At 33.6% G+C, this 20,917-nt stretch overlaps 1 protein-coding gene and 1 long non-coding RNA gene across 2 annotated transcripts in view; one reads left to right on the top strand and one right to left on the bottom strand.

Annotated features, from left to right (window-relative positions):
• The window catches only part of LOC123666552, a 93,770-nt gene that overhangs the window by 39,518 nt on the left and 33,335 nt on the right, over nt 1-20,917 (bottom strand). The window lies entirely within an intron of this gene.
• LOC123666551 (twitchin) overlaps nt 19,442-20,917 on the top strand; it is a 119,457-nt gene continuing 117,981 nt past the window's right edge. Inside the window, exon 1 of the mRNA XM_045600665.1 lies at nt 19,442-19,636. The gene's annotated coding sequence lies outside the window, so the exon portion shown is untranslated. The remainder of the gene's footprint in view (nt 19,637-20,917) is intronic.

Below are 20,917 nucleotides of genomic sequence, written 5' to 3'. Positions count from 1 at the left end.
CGTACGCTTGTTTGCCAACTTAGTTATACATATATTTATAAAAGATACAAAATCGAACACTCAAATCGATCCACGATAAGTCAAAGTATTCCGAAAAGTATCCGCCAGCCATGGCGGTGGATTAAGCTCTGATCTTTCTCCTACATGGAGAAATAGGCCTATGCTCAGCAGTGGCATATTACTGGCTGAATTTTTATTCCGGAAAAAAAATATTATAAATAACCAATTGAAGGGTAACTGGTAACCTGGGTTGGGCGAGAGGGGTCGCGCTAGCATTCGCCACCTCGCCTCAGCGGTAGGCCCTCACAAAGCTTCCGGGCCCCGGCATGATGGTGGGGTGGCCTCGCTCACAACAAGGCCACCCCTCAGACGCATGGGGTCGTGTCGTCCGGCCGGCCGAAGTCCCCCGACTATCGGCCGCCGACCTCACTATTACGAGGGGGGGAGGAGGTGGGCAAACCGCCTTCTCCTTGCCCCCGTACATCTGCGCCGGAGTGGGTCAGCAGAGGCGTCTTCCTCTCTGGCCCGCTCCGCGGTCTCCTTCTGCGTCATTACCTCTTCGCAGAAGGAGACCACCGCCTGCCACGATCTCTCGCTGTCAATTTACGACAGACCTACCTTAACTCGTAGCGTGTATTTCACTACTTATGATCATACCATCACGTCTAATAGATAGAGTTTTGCAAAAAAACTCTTTTCCATTCCACTGGAACAATAGAGTATGAAGATTCAATACTTACGTTGAACAAATCACGCTTGTGATGCTTCTGGTGTTGAAGGCATCTATGGGCTACGGTAATTGCTTACTGTCAGGAGAATCGTTTGCTTGTTTGCCTTCCTTTGTGGTATAAAGAAGAAATATTTATTTAACACATGTATATATATTGACAATATAATATATAATATAGCATATGTCACCCGGGGATAGTGTAGCTTCCCAACAGTGAAAGAATTTTTCAAATTGGTTTAGTAGTTTCGGAATCTATTCAATCATCATTACAGCCTATACAGTCCACTGCTGGACATAGGCCTCCACAAGTTTACGCCAAAAATAACGTGAACTCATGTGTTTTGCCCATAGTCACCACGCTGGGCAGGCGGGTTGGTAACCGCAGGACTGGCTTTGTCGCACCGAAGACGCTGCTACCCGTCTTCGGCCTGTGTATTTCAAAGCCAGCAGTTGGATGGTTATCCCGCCATCGGTCGGCTTCTTAAGTTCCAAGGTGGTTGTGGAACCTTGTTATCCTTTAGTCGCCTCTTACGACACCCACGGGAAGAGAGGGGGTGGCTAAATTCTTTAGTGCCGTAGCCACACAGCACTACACAGTCTATTCAATGCAAACAAACAATCAAATCTTTCTCCTTTATAATATTATAGTATGGATATGTTCTTAGCATTCGTGCACATCGTCTGTTCCTCAGGTAGGCAACTAATAGAGATACATATTTTTTCATGAATAATATGTAATCTATATATAAAACTGAATTTTTGTCTGTATGCCTTTTATAGAATCGTAAACTATGTATTTGATCATGTTATGATCATCAGCAAAGTATTGTGCATGAGCCCACAAAGCCTTCTGAGTTTGTACGACCAAAAAAATAAAATAAAAAAGCGTAGCAACGCGCGCAAGGTACAGCTAGTAAGTTATAATATGACCACGTATCACGATATAGATTGTAAAGTGATTACCAGGATTTCGATCCAGTATTATGAAGCGACCGACCGGCTTAATTACAGTGGCGATGATGCTAGAAGAATGTATAGCAGAGATTTTGTAGAAAGTTGACATAGTCTACAGCCTTTTTTTCTTTTTTTATAACTACTTCGCTAGCTATATACCTAGTACCTATAGTAAATTTTATCAAATTATATCAAAACCTTAAAATTTTAGTGACAATAAATATTGCTCTTTTGAAAAAAAAAGTGAAAGGAAAAAGTAAAGTCGTTGTAGGGGGCATCCCTTAATTTAACTTACACACCCTCACAAACACACTCTAAACACAAACACACACAAAACACACAATACATAAATACCAAACACACACATAAATATGATTCTCAACTTTAGACTTGGTTCTAAATGTTTTCCAATATAAATATAATAGTTTTGACTGTATCCACTTGTACAATAAAAAGTTTATGTTAGTAAAAATATTGCTACAAAGACATATTTGATTTACGTATGAAATCAAGACCCTCTTTTACATGCGGGTATTGTTTAGTTATATCAGCAATCACCAATCGCTCTGATGTAATGGTGCGAGTAGTTGCCTAAAACACCGATGGTTTACGGGTTCTGTTCCCGTATCAGGGTATTTTTACAATTTTTGTTTTTGGTTTGAACATCAGTCATTGTATGTCTTCCCACGCTAGAGCACGCTAAGCCGTCGGTCCCGATTGTTTTCATAAATATCTGATAACGATCGTTACTCATAGTAGGGAACATATCCGCCAATCCGCATTGTAGCAGCTTGGTTGATTAAGCTCCTACCCTTCTCCTACATGGAGAATAAAGCCTATGCCCAGCAGTGGGATATTATAGGCTGAATGCATAAATCAGCAATATACATATTATCAAGACCAGTTTTTTATAGAATAAAAGTCCGAATAGCTTAATACATAAGGTTAAGCTCTGAAGATTATATTCTTTATGCTATATAGCCGTTATTATAAAATCGGTTAAAAGCTGAAATTTATTAATAAAATAGTAGTCTACTACTCTGAAAAGTAATTAGTAGTAGTCGAATTGGTAGTCAACTGTCTTAAATTGACGTATGCTAATCTGCAATAGCAGGATTACATGAATCCACAGAAATCAAAGCGATAAAGAAAAGTGGTTGTAGTTCAGTAAATGTGATGATATAATTAACTCTACATGACTAATGTGAAATGGGTCGTAGACGGAACTTGATATAGTTGTGGTTCTAGAAACTATCTCTCTGAAGCGTTGATCAATGGTGTGTCTACTTTCCTCGACTCAACCGTGTTCTGAATTGAAATAGATTTATCACTTCGATTGGAATCTATTTATCATCATTCGATATTAATCCGATTGTAAATATCGATCGATTAGTCTTAACCTGTAAATTGTGTCTGTGTCTCTTGACTTATTACAAGTGAATTTGTTTAGCGGAATTGACAATGTACATAGAATATTGGCTTAGTGTTTTCATTTTGTAATATGTTCATGTCTAATACATTCGATTTTTTTAAAGATTAATAGCTTAAAATACCGAGAACAAATATTCCGCTTACTACCAATTCATTTTATCTGTTCTTTCGTATTATATTCCTATTTTCTGGTTTATTTCTAGACCTGACAGATTTTTACGACTAAAATGTTTGTAGTAGATTTGCAGTTGTTTATCTTTTAGAAAAACACATAGCCAATGAATAAACTGAAATCAATCTGAATCAGTATGGAATACTGGTTTCATTTAAAATTAATTTAGTTATGGAATTTTCGCATTAGTAAAAAAAAACGAGTGTACTTTACGACTGATATAAAACTTCATTAGCTTCATCTAAATTATATCTCCTTCTCAACTCCCGCTCGTCTCGCCCCATCAGACTTTTCGTAACGCTCTTGCCATGCATTTACCAGCTTATGACCAATTAATACCCTGCAAAAAATTGTTACATCAGTAGTGATCAATAATGATCCATATACCTGAGTGACAATACAACAAGTAGCAGTGATGAGCAGGACTGAAAAAATATAATCCGGAGAACATATGCATACGTCAAAAAGTAAAAGAAAAGATAATAATCCTCAGTGGTTACGATATACAGAACAGTTTTTAGTTTCAATATTTCAATTATATTACTTCTCAAGAATTCAATTTCAATATCACGTGTTCATTACTCTTATTCAGATTTGACAAATCACTCGTTTTACGCAAAGTAATTGCCCTGAACGTGACAACTTTGTAATGTGCGCCAGTTAGACATTTGCAATTTAATTACGTAGTTCATAATAAAACAACAACTTTGATTCATATTATCTATTTACTTGCATATTTACCGAGACAATTTTGGTTAAACGCACCTTTATTACAAAATATTTCTAAGATTGAGAATATAGTCAGAGAACGACGGAGAAGATATTTTTCTATAAAGAATAGGTAGCATATTTTCTTTAGTACCAGAGTCAAAATATGTAGATACGAGTAGAACCAGTGAAGGATATAGCAGTGTCGTAGTGTGGGGGATCAGCATGATTTTATTCAATTGACAAAAAAAAATTCAAATCATGTCCGTAATGTAACACAAAATACAGTACAATGGAGCAATTCCTCCTTTATTGAAGTGTTGAAGTGTATTATGTTCATTTGGTAAAAAAAAAATTTTATTGGTAGGGGTGGTAAAAAAACACCCCGCACTATTGGGACATAGCATAATTTGTGGCTGTAATAATTTATTTTTAAAAAATAAAACAAAATGTAGGGTATAGAAAATGTCTAGTCTACAATAAGGTAGGCAATAGCAAAATCGTATCCACCGTTCGCTTCGCAGGATGGATACGCCGTTGTGGTCACGGTGCGCAAGTCCAAAAATCGTCAGCCGAAACATATTATCCCTTAATTCAATTATTTTATGAAATTATAAAATTGGTGACCTAAAAAAATATTGAAATTTAACAGATTATTTAGTAAATCATCCCTAATACAAACGCTGCTTTTTCATAACTATATTAAAAACCTAGTCATTTAAGCGGAAAAAATAAACCTTCATCAATTTTCGGGTGGCTGTCAGTATCGCCATTGTCGCATGTTCTGGTTATGTATTTCGTAATATGACATTATATGATTACTAGCTGACTCGGCAAACGTTGTCTTGCCGCTAAACGCTATTTAAAAATAGGGATTGGTGGTAGAAGGGTGAAAATTGCTGAAGGGCTGTTTGTATTTTTCAACGCCAAAACATAAAAAATAAAAAATAAATTATTTATTTAAAAATTAAAAAAAAATTAGGGGTGGACTACCCTTAACATTTAAGGAGATGAAAAATAGATGTTGTTCGATTCTCAGACCTGCCCAATATCCACACAAAATTTCATGAGAATCGGTCAAGCCGTTTCGGAGAAATTTAAATACAAACACCGCGACACGAGAATTTTATATATTAGATATGTTATGACAATGAAAGTAAAACTGTCAATACATTGAAAGGTAGCCAAAATTACTTAAACGGTATAAGTGATCTTGGACTAGAACTAGTTTCTAAAATCAAAAACATTTAAACCGTCCAACAATTATCATGACTCACTTAGATCCTTTGAAGATGATATTGACAAAAATGTTTGACTGAATCCAAAGGAAAAAGTTTTTGTGTTCTCTTGAATATACATTCTAAAGTTTCGCAGCGGTAGAAAGACGGAAAAAAAACGGTAGAAAAATATTCGCAAATCTACTATAGCTTTTAGATAGTCAGAAATTGTCTAAGATGTTGAAATTAGCCCATCCGCAAGTTTAAAATGGAATTACATGTATGTAATCGTGACTGTTGTCAAGTGTCTGCAAAATACTTTTTTTATAAAAGGTAAACAATTCAGAATAAATAAAAAAAACTCCAAGACGACGCCACACTTTTCACTTTATACATTTGCATGTTTACGAGTGTAAACCTTTTCTTTATTTATTTTTTTTCGGCAATAGTTTCGTTGAAATGGAATAAAATATCTTTGAAATATTTGCTAACTTTTTAATTTAGGATAAACTGATAAACTTTAAACATAACAAAATATAAATATAAATTATAATCAACAAATGTAAAATATAAATTGTCGACATCTATCAAGATATGTTTTTTTTTACCTTGATGGCAAAACACAAATTTCATGTAATCGATTGTACCCCATTAAAATTAAACATTATATAATAACAAAGATTTAGTATAAACACACGGTTCGTAATAATTCATTAATAATATATTCCAGCTCAAATGATTAATCGTACAAACTCACAAACAACTTTTCGAACGTAATATTATACGTAAAATTGAATCACGTTGTTATTTTAGGTAGTTTTAATTGTACTAATTGCGTCATTAGTATTTATTTTTCGACAACTGAAGCGAAAAGCGAAGTGATCTAGAATTGTTTATCAGATCTGGCTCGGTCGTCGAGAAAAATATTTCTAAGAGACAGTCGAACGGATGCTGCGACGAAATTTCGAACTCTTTATTTATTTCAAGTACTTTTTCTTTACATCTATACAAATAAATAAAATTGGAGTGTCTGTAATATTAAAATAACCGCTTTTACTAAATGCATATGGATATACACGGTACATATACCAAAATAACATTTTTTATAATTTTTGACTGTCTGTATGTCTGTCTGTTTGTTTGTTCCGCCTAAGCTCTGAAACGGCTAGACCGACTTTGAAGGGTCTTTCATTGGCAGAAAGCTGATGTAATAAGGCGTAACTTAGGCTACTTTTGTTTTAGATTTTTTTTTATAGCTGCGTACTGAACAATAACTATTTTGTTAAATTCCTATTCTATTAAATTCCACTAGCGGCGTCAGCTAGTTATATATAAAACTTTATACATATAATAGTCATGTGTCTCTTTATATAATATCATCACATTATCCATTGATCGTATCACCATTTCCAATAGGTGAATGATACAATGAATCATTATTCGTGAATTTCGACGTCATCATCGTCTCAACTATCTTGGCGCTGATAGGACGCCATACATACATATATTTGTGGTACATACGTTAGCGATATGATCTTTTCTATATCATTAAACAACGTTATTTCTTTTCTATACAATAAACTGGCTTGATATATTGTTTATTTTCTTGTGGTTTAAGTAATATTATGTAAAAAGAATTACGGAGCAACATTGTGAAGTTGACAGAGCTTAAATAAGGATTGAAAAAAAAATTAAACTAGTTTTCAATTATTATTTAAACTAAACTAATATTAAAATATTTTTTGTATTATTCTAGACTCCGAAGATAGAAAAAAATATATGGCTAAAAGCGGTCATATTTATCTCACTTTATTTCATTAAAAGTAAGGCAGTGCGTTTAAAAATCTGAAGTCTGAAATAAACAAATTATTCTATTAAAACCTACTATTTATAATATATGTCTGCTATGATTTTTTTACTTATTTTTTTAAACACTAACAATCTAGTTATTCCCACAAATTTTAAAATTATTTTATTGAACAAAAGTATGTAAGCGTTAAATCTGTACTTTATATACGTTATATTAAATATGATACATAAAAATATTATTGAACTCTCGATAGAGATTTAAAAGTATTTTCATGTTAATTAATTTATAATATTATAAAATAAATAAACATCATGTTATGATTAAAACATTAAACTAACCCAAAATCAATAATACAAACATCCCAATAAAACATCTGTATCAAATATTTGTATTCCCAACACGAAAATATAAATCATAAATTCATACAAAAAAAAACATGATATCAAAACACGTTAAAGAATTTATTTCCTTCAACCGAATTTTCAAATCATTAAAATACCGCTGTCAATAATAAAATTTTAAATCTAAGGTTAACCAGAAAGTTCCCAAACGAAAATCAGTTAACCTTCATACACATCACAGAAATAACCGTACAGTCCGTCTATTCATAGTTGAATTCATAGCAACAGAAGGCCTTAACATAAATATTTTTCACACAAGATTATCACCTGTCCCGTTTCAACTCATGCAAAAAACCATCGCTGTCTCTCTTTAGATGGCCACCTGCCAAACCGACATGTTACGAAATATATAATCTAATTATGAAAACTGATTTTAATAAAGCTTACACTTACGTTTTCATAACCGGATGATTTTGTCGCAAGCGGCAAAACTTTGGACGATTTGGATGAGAGTAAAACTTTTTTACGCACGCTTGACTTGGGTAGTAAGCTGGTGAATGCGTGACGAGAGCGTTACGAAAATGTGGTGGCGAGGTGAATGGAAGTTAAGAGGGAGATATAAGTTAAATGGAACGAAATGAGTTTTATTCAGTCGTGTGGTCAAAAGCACACTCATATTAAAAGAGTTCCTTACCTCAAAAGGAAAAAACGGAACCCTTATAAGATCAATTTGTTGTCCGTCTGTCTATGAATACCCTTTTTTTCAGGAACACCTGAAGGTATCAAGCTGAAATTCATAATATAAATTCATAATAAACTCAAGTCTACTGTCCCTTGGAGCTGTGAAAAAAATCAAACTTCTAAGCCCAGCCAATCAAATCTAGCCAACCAAAGGATACAGTCGTTTATGAAGAATCAAAACCTACATGGTACTTCCCGTGAACTCAGAATCTTGAAATTTGGTACAAAGGACCGTCTTACAGCACAGATACCTAAAGGAAAAATTGCGAAAAGCATAAATTTTTAGTTCATCATCACTCATCATCAGTTCAGCCTATCGCAGTCCACTGCTGGACATAGGCCTCTACAAGTTCGCGCCAAAAATGGCGTGAACTCATGTGTGTTGCTCGCAGTCACCACATTGGGCAGACGGGTTGGTGACCGCAGGACTAGCTTTCTCGCCCCCGAAGACGCTGCTACCCGTCTTCGGCCTGTGTATTTCAGAGCCAGCAGTTGGATGGTTATCCCGCCACCGGTCGGCTTTTTAAGTTCCAAGGTGGTAGCGGAACTGTGTTATCCCTTAGTCGCCTCTTACGACACCCACGGGAAGAGAGGGGGTGGCTATATTCTTTAGTACCGTAGCCACGCAGTACAGGTAGGTACATCATAATAAAAATAAAAATATTTTTAATACTTTTTGCACGGAACCCTCGGAGCGTGAGTTCGTCTCGCACTTGGCCGGCTTTTTATAACATAAGAGTATTATTCAATAATAATGAGTTCTTGATAAATAATTAAAACGCAGAACTCGAGGACTACTGGACCAATTCGGCTATTTTTTTTAAACTTAGAATGTTATCATAGCGCCTACTATCACCATAAAAAATCATAATTTCTCATATATTATATTTTCATGATGGAATAATAAATAGAATAATAAAATATAATTATAAAAAGTATTGTAGGAATTATTTACGGATTTGTGTGTTGTAAAATATTGTCTCTGTGAAATAAAGTTTCACATTGACATTTCAAAATTTAACGTGCTTGAAAGCCTTGTCCGGTTATAATAATAGTAATTTAATGTAATGGTTAAGGATAGAGTTTTCGTTTAAAATAATTTTTGGCACGCCTACAACTATAAATAATAAGTACATAGTCATCAAGACATATCAATTAGACAATAATGCAGTTTCTTTGAGGACTTTGGCACAATATCCAAATATCTTCCTAAGGTCAAATGAGTAATAGATGTTGGAAAATGATATTATCCCTGTTCAGATGCTACGCACAAGACGATATTTTTTTCAATAAGAATTGATGCACTTGTAATTGATAACTTAAAGTTAAATCAAAAACATTTCTTATGTTTAAGTAAAAAACTTTAACTCGGAAAATATAAATTATATGATAAAAAGATGTTAAAACATTAAATCATTTCAATAAAAAAAATCTCTTAGAAGACAATAATATACTAATCTTTAAAAAAATATACGCTCAGTAATTATAATCTTGATATGGGGAATGTGACCCATAACTTTACGAAACAAATCTAATTTTCGATATCTCTTTGTTAGCAGATGTTAACTACAAAGCTCTTACTTCAAAGCCTATCGAACTTGACCTAGAAATTGGCATTACACGCATAGGTTACACATGTGTAAAATCATATGAGTCACGATACCAAAAGCATCTGCTCTTTGATGTAAGCATCCTAAGAGGATGTGGTAATCGCTATCCATGTGAGTTAACAGGCAAACATATTGTATTTTATTATGATTTGAGTTGCATATATATTTCATGAAATATAAAAATAATAGACAATTTTGCTAAGCACATTTATTTGAATATTTGAACTGATATTGAACTTATAAATGTTATTGTTCCGCCAATCCGCAGTGGCGCATCGTGGTGGATTAAGTCCCAATCAATCTCCAACATGGAAATAGAGGCCTATGCCCAGCTGTGGGATGTTACAGGCTGAATCATGAATGATATTATTTGTACCAGTTTTAGTGTGTTACATCAACGCAAGACGTTGTGTCAAATTTCACAATAATACCAACATAGCTCCATTGTTGACATAGGCTTACATGATTAGAAACAAAAGGAATTATTTGAGTGAGTAATAATGAAGTTTAAAGTTAAAACCGACAAATAACTAATAGTTTAATTCAGTCGATAATTATACTGAAATAACATATAATTTAAAATACACTATATCAACTTATTTGTTCAATTATTATAGTTCTCAAAGTAAATTCAAAATATATTTCAAAAGTGAATCAAATATATAATTTTAGAATCACTGCATCTGAAATACTTGGACGCAAACAATGCATGCGCGTAGGTCGGATTACGTGGGCGCCGCTGAAGTGTGTGGGTAGTGAGTACTTATCTTTCAGTTTTTTCCTCATTGCACATTTACTATATCTATTATATTTATTTTGGACGAAAACGATAGGTTAGCGCAATTATCACAGCACTGGTGCTTGTGACTGTTGCGCTGGCGCGGGACCGATCCTCGCACATATCATTCGTATTGGCCGTACAGATGTTTTGCGTGGCCGGACCCATGACGTAGGAGTAAAACCTAGTGGGTAACTTGAGAAGTTCGTTTACTGAAGCGTGCTAATGAGTGTTTAATAGTCAAATAAAAAAAAAACTTTTTCGTTAAAGACTTCATTTTCTACTAAGTATAGAGAAGAGTTGCGGTACCCTCCGGTTTTACCTGCTTAAATTTGAGGAAACAACGTACTAAAATATTATATAACCTGTAGCATTCCTCGGTAAATGAACTATTTCAAAACAAAAAGAATTTCTCAATTTGAATCAGTGGTTCCTGAGGTTAAAAAAACAAACAAACTCATTAGCTTTATAATACTAGTACATAATTGTATTTGCTCGCAAACAAAAAAAACTGACTTCAATTACAACGACAAGTAATACAACGTAAGTAGACGAAAAAAATTAACAAACGATTTTCGAGGATTTCCCTCGATTCCTCTGGATTCATCATCAGATCCTGGTTTCCTTATCAAAATAATTATCAAAATCGGTTCATAAATGACAAAGTTATCCCCGAACATACATATAAAAAATATATATAAATACGGTCGAATTGAGTAACCTCCTCCTTTTTTGAAGTCGGTTAAAAAAGTACTGCTACGAACGAATAATATTTTTTTTATATATATTGTTGTCAATTTTCAAACATTGTATTTATTTGATGTTTAATAAATAACTCAAAAACAATGTTTTCAATACAAAAGATTGAAATTACAATGTCCATTACAGTTACAAATCACAATTTAGTTAAAGAGTTCACGCATGCTGAAAACAATAGGGAGAGGCGGACGACCTACGCAGGTAGTCGTTTCAAATTAACTAATTATTTATTCTGAACACTGAAATACGCAAACAATGATGTACTCAAAGTCAACTATGATGAGTTACATATAAGAATATAGAAAAAAGTTTTGCCAAATTTTAAAAAGAATAAGTTTTACTCTTAATTTTATCTTATCTTATATTTTATTTAACCAGAATTTTTTTAATTATTTATTTACCTATAGTTTATGGTACACATTATAAAAATATATAACATCTTCACAAGATTTAGGTGCAACAAATGTAATGTACACCTTATCACGTCGGCGACCTTATCACTAAAAACAATTGTGTTTGCACAAGGTAAATTGGGTTGTCTGAAAGAAATGGCTAAATAGGCGAAGGGTATGCCTTTCTCTCATAAAAAATACATTGTGCTTACAATGCAGTATAGAATTAAAAAAAAAAAAAACATTCTTAGTTTTTTCCAGTAGAACAACTTCTTTTAAATATATTTAGGTTAAATTTTTCTGTAGATTTAAAAAAAATACTTTTATAAAAATATAAACTGATGACAAGAAACAGATCTGTCAATCTACTTTCTTAATATATATGATAAGCGAACGATGTACGAGCAAATATTTGAGCCTTCACTTGATTTCAGTCATCATTTATTTTTTGTCAAAGTTTTTCAGTTTTTACTGACATGACACGTTCGGATAGACAAATGATATCTTCAAAAAATATTGTTTTTATTTTTTACTCGTAGTAAGTCCATACATAATTAAAAGACTATTTAATATTATGTAAAACTGTTAAGATTTGTTTAACGTACAGATAATTGTATAAATTACACAAATGTTTGTCTAGAGTGATCATGACAAATGTTTGTATATAGACAGTATAAGGTGTTCGTCGTAGACTCGGCGTTGTTTTAGGTTTGTATATTTTTAGATCACATATAATAATTAATAGCCTAGTTGGGATAATTGAGTATGGAGGCTTAAAATTATTTTATTTTTGATACGTTAATCATTTCAAAATAAATTTATCACTAATTTGTCACACATACACTTGTCACCCAGGCATACGTGTCTTATGAAACATATCTGAAATGTTAGTAATTTCTCAAGAATTAATCATAGTTCACGTGCTTACAGACGAGGCCAAATCACGAGATCTTGGATCATTAATTTGTAAACGCGACAACTCATATAGTTTATGTTTTAGGTTTCGAAAAAAAAAAAAAATACTCTCGATTTTGCTTTTGACTATGTTGTTATATTTCAATCTATTTTTTTAAAGAACCACATTCACCGGCTCTTAATTACCCTTGTTTTTTTCCAAACAATATGGCTTGATTATGCTGATATATATATATGTTACGCTCAAAGATCGAAAACGCTCATTGAGCGGAAAAATAGCTCACAACGCGATGTGGTCACAGTAAAACATCCACATAGCGAAATTCGTGTTATGGCTCTAATGAAAACGCGCACGACGCGTTGTGGCAATCAAAGAAAGACCAAATAGCGAAATTCGTGTCGTGGCTTACATGCTATTCGATCTCAACGCGTTGTGGCAATGAAGAAAAGCCATGACGCGTATGGAATACTATTTGATTACAACGCACACTACTTTCCGATATAGATCCTACTAGGCCTAGGCTGGAAACGTTTTGGTAGATGTCCTTAAGAAATATTTTTCATTTTATAAAATCACGGCATAACGTGTTTCTCAGTATCAAATATATTAAGTATATAATTATATAAAATAAAATGAAACGATATTTATTATTTATTGAGATTACTTTATATTTAAAAAAATCAATGTATTAAGTAATAAATCACTGAACACAAAATATTCATATCATTTGTAAATTACTCATAATTCACATAAAATAACAAGGGTTTTAATTTTTTCATGACAATTAAAATTCTTTCAAGAAATAAAAATATTTAACACAAATGTTTATTGATCACCAATAAACAACAACAATATACCTATATTAGAAATAACTATAATTGTGAAAAATAAGTATTTGATTGCTATTTACTTTTACATGAACTATTACTGTGCCATTTTGAGTTGGATTTTATATTCTTGGAGCGACACTTGCACTTTTTTTGCAGTGGCACATTATAAACCCTTGCTTACTTCCAGACGATAACATAGATGCTGAGCGAAGTGTTAACGATGAAGTTGAGGGCACATCACAAATGTTAATAAAGTTGGTTTCAGAGAGTGTAAATTCATTACGTGTATAAAGTCTATCGAGTGTACCTTCCCTGTTTCCTAACTGGTAGTGACCTGATGGATTAATGCTCATAACAACACACAACAATCCTGGGTGCTGCACGTCCTCTATCAACTTCAGGAACTCTAACTAAAACGTTAGTACCAATTTCAACACAGGGAAATTTCCTTTTTTATTCGTCATAATTAGCGCTGACATTAAAATTCACTCTCATAAACATAAAAGAAATGAATAAAACTGATGTTTCAATGCGTCTTTGCACCCGAGCCGACACCGACAAGTTACAACCTGTCCGTCGTGATATGGTTAACACAATGAATGCTCAGAACGCGTCATGGCTTTTCTTCATTGCCACAACGCGTTGAGATCGAATAGCATGTAAGCCACGACACGAATTTCGCTATTTGGTCTTTCTTTGATAGCCACAACGCGTCGTGCGCGTTTTCATTAGAGCCATAACACGAATTTCGCTATGTGGATGTTTTACTGTGACCACATCGCGTTGTGAGCTATTTTTCCGCTCAATGAGCGTTTTCGATCTTTGAGCGTAACATATATACTACAGGCGATTGTGATTGTGATAACTGTTTATTTGTCAATAATCTCGTAACTGTCTGATAAACCTTTGGTTATGGTTGAGTAACTTTGTTGTTCATAAATTACTAAGTTATAATTTTACGGGTCCTTTTTATCAAATAAATAATTAGGTTAGTAACTAATTTATATTTTCGTTACGTGAAGTAACTTTACGTGTGAATGGTTATATTTTTGAATACGAAGCATTAAATTACTATAAAACCTTTCATCAGATAACTTCCTGTTAAAATGTGGGTAGAGACGTAAAAGTCATGGTAAATATTAAGAAAATTAAGGAACGCAACAGTAGTAGCGAACATAAAAATGTTAACAATAATGGTGACTGCAAATCTATCAACAGAAATAATTACAACGTAGCAACAAATAACGAAACCAGAATCACAGGGAATTTAATTCAAACATTAACAATAGAAGACAAAACAAATAAACACACGTCCCACGCATTTCGTGTTTTGCATACTCAGGACATAACATCTGAATTAATAATAATTCTTCCTTTCAGTAAAGTAGCTTACAAGTCGTAAAGTGCTTTATAAATTGGGGAAATAAATATTGAATAGCATTTCTTTTATATTATTTAATTTGAAGATTTGGCTAAGGAATCGTTCGCATATTTTGTTGACGTTGTTTAAAAGATTTCTGAACTGAATCGCATTTTTATAGGTTTCAATTTTAGCAGTTTATTTCTTTAATTTTTTAAATTGTATCACTAACAAAATATGCAATGAAAATATTGCAATTACATAAATAGACATTTAGACAAAAAAAAAAACATTGGTATTTTAAATTAGGTGATAACGATTTTGACAAAGTTAACAATAATAAAGACAAGAAGAGTTTAGATTATTTACACTATTATTTTGACTTTTATAATTATTATTTTGTCCTCTATTATAAATACGATAATTACACATTAAGTTAATAGACTTCGCACATTCTCTGAAAATCTTATAATCGTTTTAAAAATAAATGACAACTGCAGATTTTTTTGCAATATATGAGCGTGCCAAATATACATTGATAGTGTTTACAAATAGAACAGAAGCAAGTAAGAGTTACTCAACATTTGTTTCTCAATAATTATTTTTAACTGTTAAAAAAAAGTACTAAATATATCATTCATGTATGTGTGTACTTTAACTGCTTAGTTGGTAGATTTTTAATCTACTAAGAAAAATCAATTTTTTATTTATTAAAGTAATATCGGAGCTACGGGTTTTAAATTGCCGTTGATATTGTTCAAACATTATGTATTATGCTCACCTTATATTATAGTTATTCACTCGCACACGTACTTTGTCTTTTGTTTACTCAGCCATCCCAAGGATTGAGTCAAACTCTTTTTCAAGAATTTGACTTTGGTCTCATCCGAGTTTTCATCACATTAACGTAAATGTATTTTGGTACGTCTCATTGCCTCAACAATGACGAATTTCAAGCGTCTTACCTGACAATTTATTTGTCATCTGACCACTCTCCTGTTGCCAAGAAACAATTTAATGAACAAACTGAAAAATATTATGAAATAATTGGAAGCCAATAATACTGAATCCGTTTTCTTGAGGGATAAAGTGTGTACTCATGAAATTTATATTAGAGTTGGAAATGTAACAGTAATTTCAGAAACGGATGAAATAAAAATTTTAAAATAATGTCTAAATTAATAAAAATAAAGCTAATACTCAAAAAAAGGGGAAAAAGTTATCTGTTGCTCGTATGTTGAGTGAGGTTATAATGATTAGTTATCATTCCCTCTAGCTATCTAAGAACACAACCATCTAATATTAAAGGTATGTCATCTAATATTTAAGTTGTCAATTTACGATAAATATATTACAGTCATATACGAGTAGTTGAAAAATTTTATCAAGTTGAGTTTTCAATAAGAGTAAATTACGTATAAAAATCACTACATAGTATAAAACAAAGTCGCTTTCTCTGTCCCTATGTATGCTTAAATCTTTAAAACTACACAACGGATTTTGATACGGTTAGATAATGTGAATGATATAGTAGAGGAATACTGGAAGTTTTTGCAACCGTGTGAAGCCGGGGTGGGTCGCTAGTAATCAATATAACTCAGCAGGATTCATAAAAAGGCTACCTTAAAACCTACCTGATTCGTTAGAATCTTTTGTATCAGCTATCGGCTACCTATTACTAATTAAGTAGCAAATACTCTTGTTGATCTATTCTTATTTTCGATGATTAATTATCTTATTTTAGTTGATGAGTTCATCACCCGTTTAATAGGTCTAGTTATATAATTCATTGGTTCTAAATGACAGGTGACCTAATTTTTTTCATAAAACTTTCTGGTGGATATCTCTTTTCTGGGGAATCAAAAACCAAGCACAATATGCCACAGATTAAAGAGTCAGTTAGCACTTTCTGCGTAGAGAGAACAAATTAAAATATTGATGTAACACAGGGAAGTTCCGAATAACTTTGTAACGGTAGGACCCAAGCTCCATGGGTAGGACGACATACGACTGACACTTCAGTCCTCCCGTGACCATGGTTGTTGCAAAGTATCCGAAACGTCGAACATTTAAAAAACTGAATAAACAGCGATAAAATCCGAAAAAGTTGTTTCAGTATGTTCAATAATATGGATTTCAATAAAAGTTTAAAAATTGGGGAATTAAGTATATGATATTTTATTTAACGATGTTATATTGGAGCTTTAGTTGAATAGATGGAGGGCTGTGTGCAAAATCATTTGTTATATCTGGAGTTCTGAATACAATTACTTCTTTGTTTTTATCTTTGCGTTAATGTGGGTTAATAAAATATTTAATAAGTTGTAAATGTGTTCAAGAATAGTGGTAATTTCGGAAACAAAAGCCTATCGCTGTCTAAACTAAATTACGCAGGTGTAGTTTATGGCCCAAGGTTGTTAAAGCATTCCAAGTTGGCTGTTTAAAGAGTACAAAATGCCGGTATTAGATATTGCTGGGACGTACCACCTCGTATCCATATCACACCATATCTTATTAAGGAACGGATATTAAAAATGGAAAATTGTAGGCGTCTGCACCTTTCTTGCTTACTATTCGATGTGATCGTGTATAAGTACCAGCTATATCTCTATAAGAAACTATCGTCGATGGGAGAAGGAAACACACAACATAGAACCAGGTTACACCTTCGTAACCTCTGTTTGCCTAGATTTTACACCACTGCTTACAGGGAGAGTTTCAAGTACAGCACAAGTAAGTGCTGGAATAACCTATCTCGCCCATTACTAGAAGCGCTAACAGCCACTAGTTTTAAGAGTAAACACAAATTTTACCGTTAGGTTCAATTTAATAATATGATATTTTGTCAAAGTATTCGATAAATGTATATGTAATATCACACTATATATTTGGGCTAGGCTTTCGATTAAGAACCGCATTTTGAAGTTAGATAGGTTAGGGTTTTTTTTGTAACCTAATTATGTCGATAAACAGTCTAATTTGGTAGTTAGATAGGTTAGGGTTTTTTTTTGTAACGAAATTATGCCGGTAAACGGTCAAATTTCGAGCTTAGGTAATTCGACGGTTCTTAATCTAAAACCTTACCTATTTTTGTATTTGTGTGTATATGATATATATTTTTGTATTCAGATATATGCAATATACTCGTAGAACTCAAATAAATAATATGTGCTAGTATTCAGTTAAGTCAGTAAGTTAGTAAGCTATAATTTGTATAAATGTATATTTAGTTGAGTGCTGTCAGTGATGTCGCTTCAAACGAGTGACAATAAGGAGTCACTGCAAATCAGCGTCTCACCATTGTCGCAATGGTGTGGTAAATGCTGAGTGGCCACCTCTAGTGTTTGCAATATCTGTGAAACTACATTTCATCATTACAGCCTATACAGTCCACTGCTGGACATAGGCCTCCACAAGTTTACGCCAAAAATAACGTGAACTCATGTGTTTTGCCCATAGTCACCACGCTGGGCAGGCGGGTTGGTGACCGCAGTACTGGCTTTGTCGCACCGAAGACGCTGCTGCCCGTCTTTGGCCTGTGTATTTCAAAGCCAGCAGTTGGATGGTTATCCCGCCATCGGTCGGCTTCTTAAGTTCCAAGGTGGCAGTGGAATTGATTTATCCCTTAGTCGCCTCTTACGACACCCACGGGAAGAGAGGGGGTGGCTAAATTCTTTAGTGCCGTAGCCACACAGCACAACATACATTTGTTTTGGGTTTTTTTAATATTGTGAACAATAAATATTTTTCTTTCTTTCTTTCAAAAATATTTCAGAGAGCAGAACTGTTTAATGTCATTTTTTTTGTAATTTATATATATTTTTTTAAAAAATAACTAGACTGGCAAACAAGTGTACGGCTCGCCTGACGATAAACGTTTACCGCAGCTTATAGACGTCTGCAATACCAGAAGCATCGCAAGCGCATTTGCCGATCAAATCCTCAATTCCCCCCCAGGAGCTCTCACAAACAGAAACACAACACCTGCTTGAAACAGTATTATTTAGATGTGATCTTCTGTCGCTTCAGCCTGTAATATCCCACTACTGGGCATAGGCCTCTTTCCCCATGTAGTAGAAGGATCAGAGCGCAATCGATCACGCTGCTCCAATGCGGGTCGACGGATATATTCCCTACCATGAGTAACGATCACTATCAGGTGTACATGATAACAACCGGGATCGACGGCTTAACGTGCTTTCCGAGGCACGGTGGGGAGACCCACAAGGACTGCACAAACACCCAGACAAAGGCAAACACCTGTATGGCCAATACAAATGTTTGTCATGAGCGGGGATCGAACCCGCAACCGCCAGCGCAACAAGTACAATCCATAGCTGTGACCATTTCGCCAACGCGGCGTCTTCTATAAGGTGGAAGTTACTACCCCAGATGGGCTGCTCCATATAGCAGGAAATTTCCTGCTGTGCCCTACCTCAATATAATTTGTAGTTCATACCTCGTTCCTTAAAAGTTTTCAAATCTGCAAACATTGACATGCAAATTTTTCTATCAGACGAATCGGTAAGTATTACAATCATCTGAACTGATCCAACCCTTATGATACGTTAGATCATATTCTATCTTCGACGGAAAACACCTCTGCAATAGGAACGTCACTTTTCGTTATCCAACCGGCTGCAGCTTCCCACGCGAATTCTCAAACCGCCTCGGCTGTCCGCCAACTTTTCATAGTTTAGTTACGATTTCGAAAACGACCCGACGCGTCCCGCCGCCGGCGACAACCCTATTTCTCAAATTTTTCTTCGCTTTAACTTTGTCATTTTCTCGAACATCGTCGTTTGATTATTTGACTAATTGTGTTTGTGTTTTTGATTGTGCATTGACTATTTGTGTTTCTTGGATTATTTGATCAGTCATCAAACGGTACGTTGTGTGGTATTTTATATTTTTTTTTTATAGAAAAGAAAAGTTATTGTATATTATTTAGTACTTTGATATGTTACTCATTTTTTATTATTATTAATGTCTTACATAACTAATATTAAAAAAATGTGGGTAATGTTTGGTATGTTAGTATTCATTATTTTTATTTACAAATTTGTAACGGATTACAAAAAATATGGTAAAAATATCATAATTTAGTTTACTGAAACTAAACTAATAAAATCCTTAGATAACCATCGGAAGTTTCACGAAACTAAAAAGTTCTCCGAGGCCTTCAACGATTACAGAAATAGATGAGACGTTTAATTTATACTTCTGAAAATTCTAAAAGTGAACATCCACACACAGTCTTCACCTTGCCACTAGATGGCGCTGACCGCTATGTAAATGACTCACTAGAGAGTTTTTGGACAAAGCCTGTCTAGTCACACTGCGATATGACGATAAACGCAGAAGTAGATTATTTGTTACTAGTGTGCTCTTCCCGCCAACTAGCTCAATAACTATAGTACATTAATGAAGAGTAAAAAAATGCGCTTGGTGAGAAAGCGTTAAGCCGTCGGTCCCGATTGCTATCATGTACACCTGATAGCGATCGTTACTCATAGTAGGGAATATATCCGCCAACGCGAGAAATAATAACACAATTCAATCAATCTTCTCTGATTACTCTAACAACAAAAAATGTCCTTTTTAGCTCCAAAAATTAAAATCAACGTTTAACATCGAAGTCTATGGTAATGCTCCTCACGTATGACTTTAATGGGTGAAATGTATGGCAAAGGGTTTGTATTTGTACCCAACTTTTTTCTTTCCGGACAAATACCTAAGTTATTTTCAATCTAACTACTTATTTCGCTGTGTCATATGAGTCATGAGAAATAATGGCAATTAATACGATTGTTATAATTATTCGTTTATTCCATTTTAGATTAAATACCGTATTGTATCTGATTTTTTGCAAACTAGACTAAAATCTTTCTGTGTTTATAATTTACACACATACATATACATATAATAAAGATATATTATTATTTTTATTTGGTAGTTGCTTAGTTATATTCTACTACACGTGGTCAACGATTTTTCAATTTATACACACTTACAAAAATTAAAAAAAACTTTATGGCTGAATCATTAAGGATGGAAGTAACTTTTCTTACTTCTATTGAAAGCTAATCGTACATACGAGCTCTTTAAATTTTATTGATTCTTGTATAAATTTTATACTGAATGTTAGCTTATCTTTAATAAGAATTA

Source organism: Melitaea cinxia, chromosome 26 (genome assembly GCF_905220565.1).
Source record: "Melitaea cinxia chromosome 26, ilMelCinx1.1, whole genome shotgun sequence".
Lineage (NCBI taxonomy): Eukaryota > Metazoa > Arthropoda > Insecta > Lepidoptera > Nymphalidae > Melitaea > Melitaea cinxia.
The sequence above is the reverse complement of the archived record's forward strand: the minus strand, read 5'-3'. Positions and strand labels throughout refer to the sequence as shown.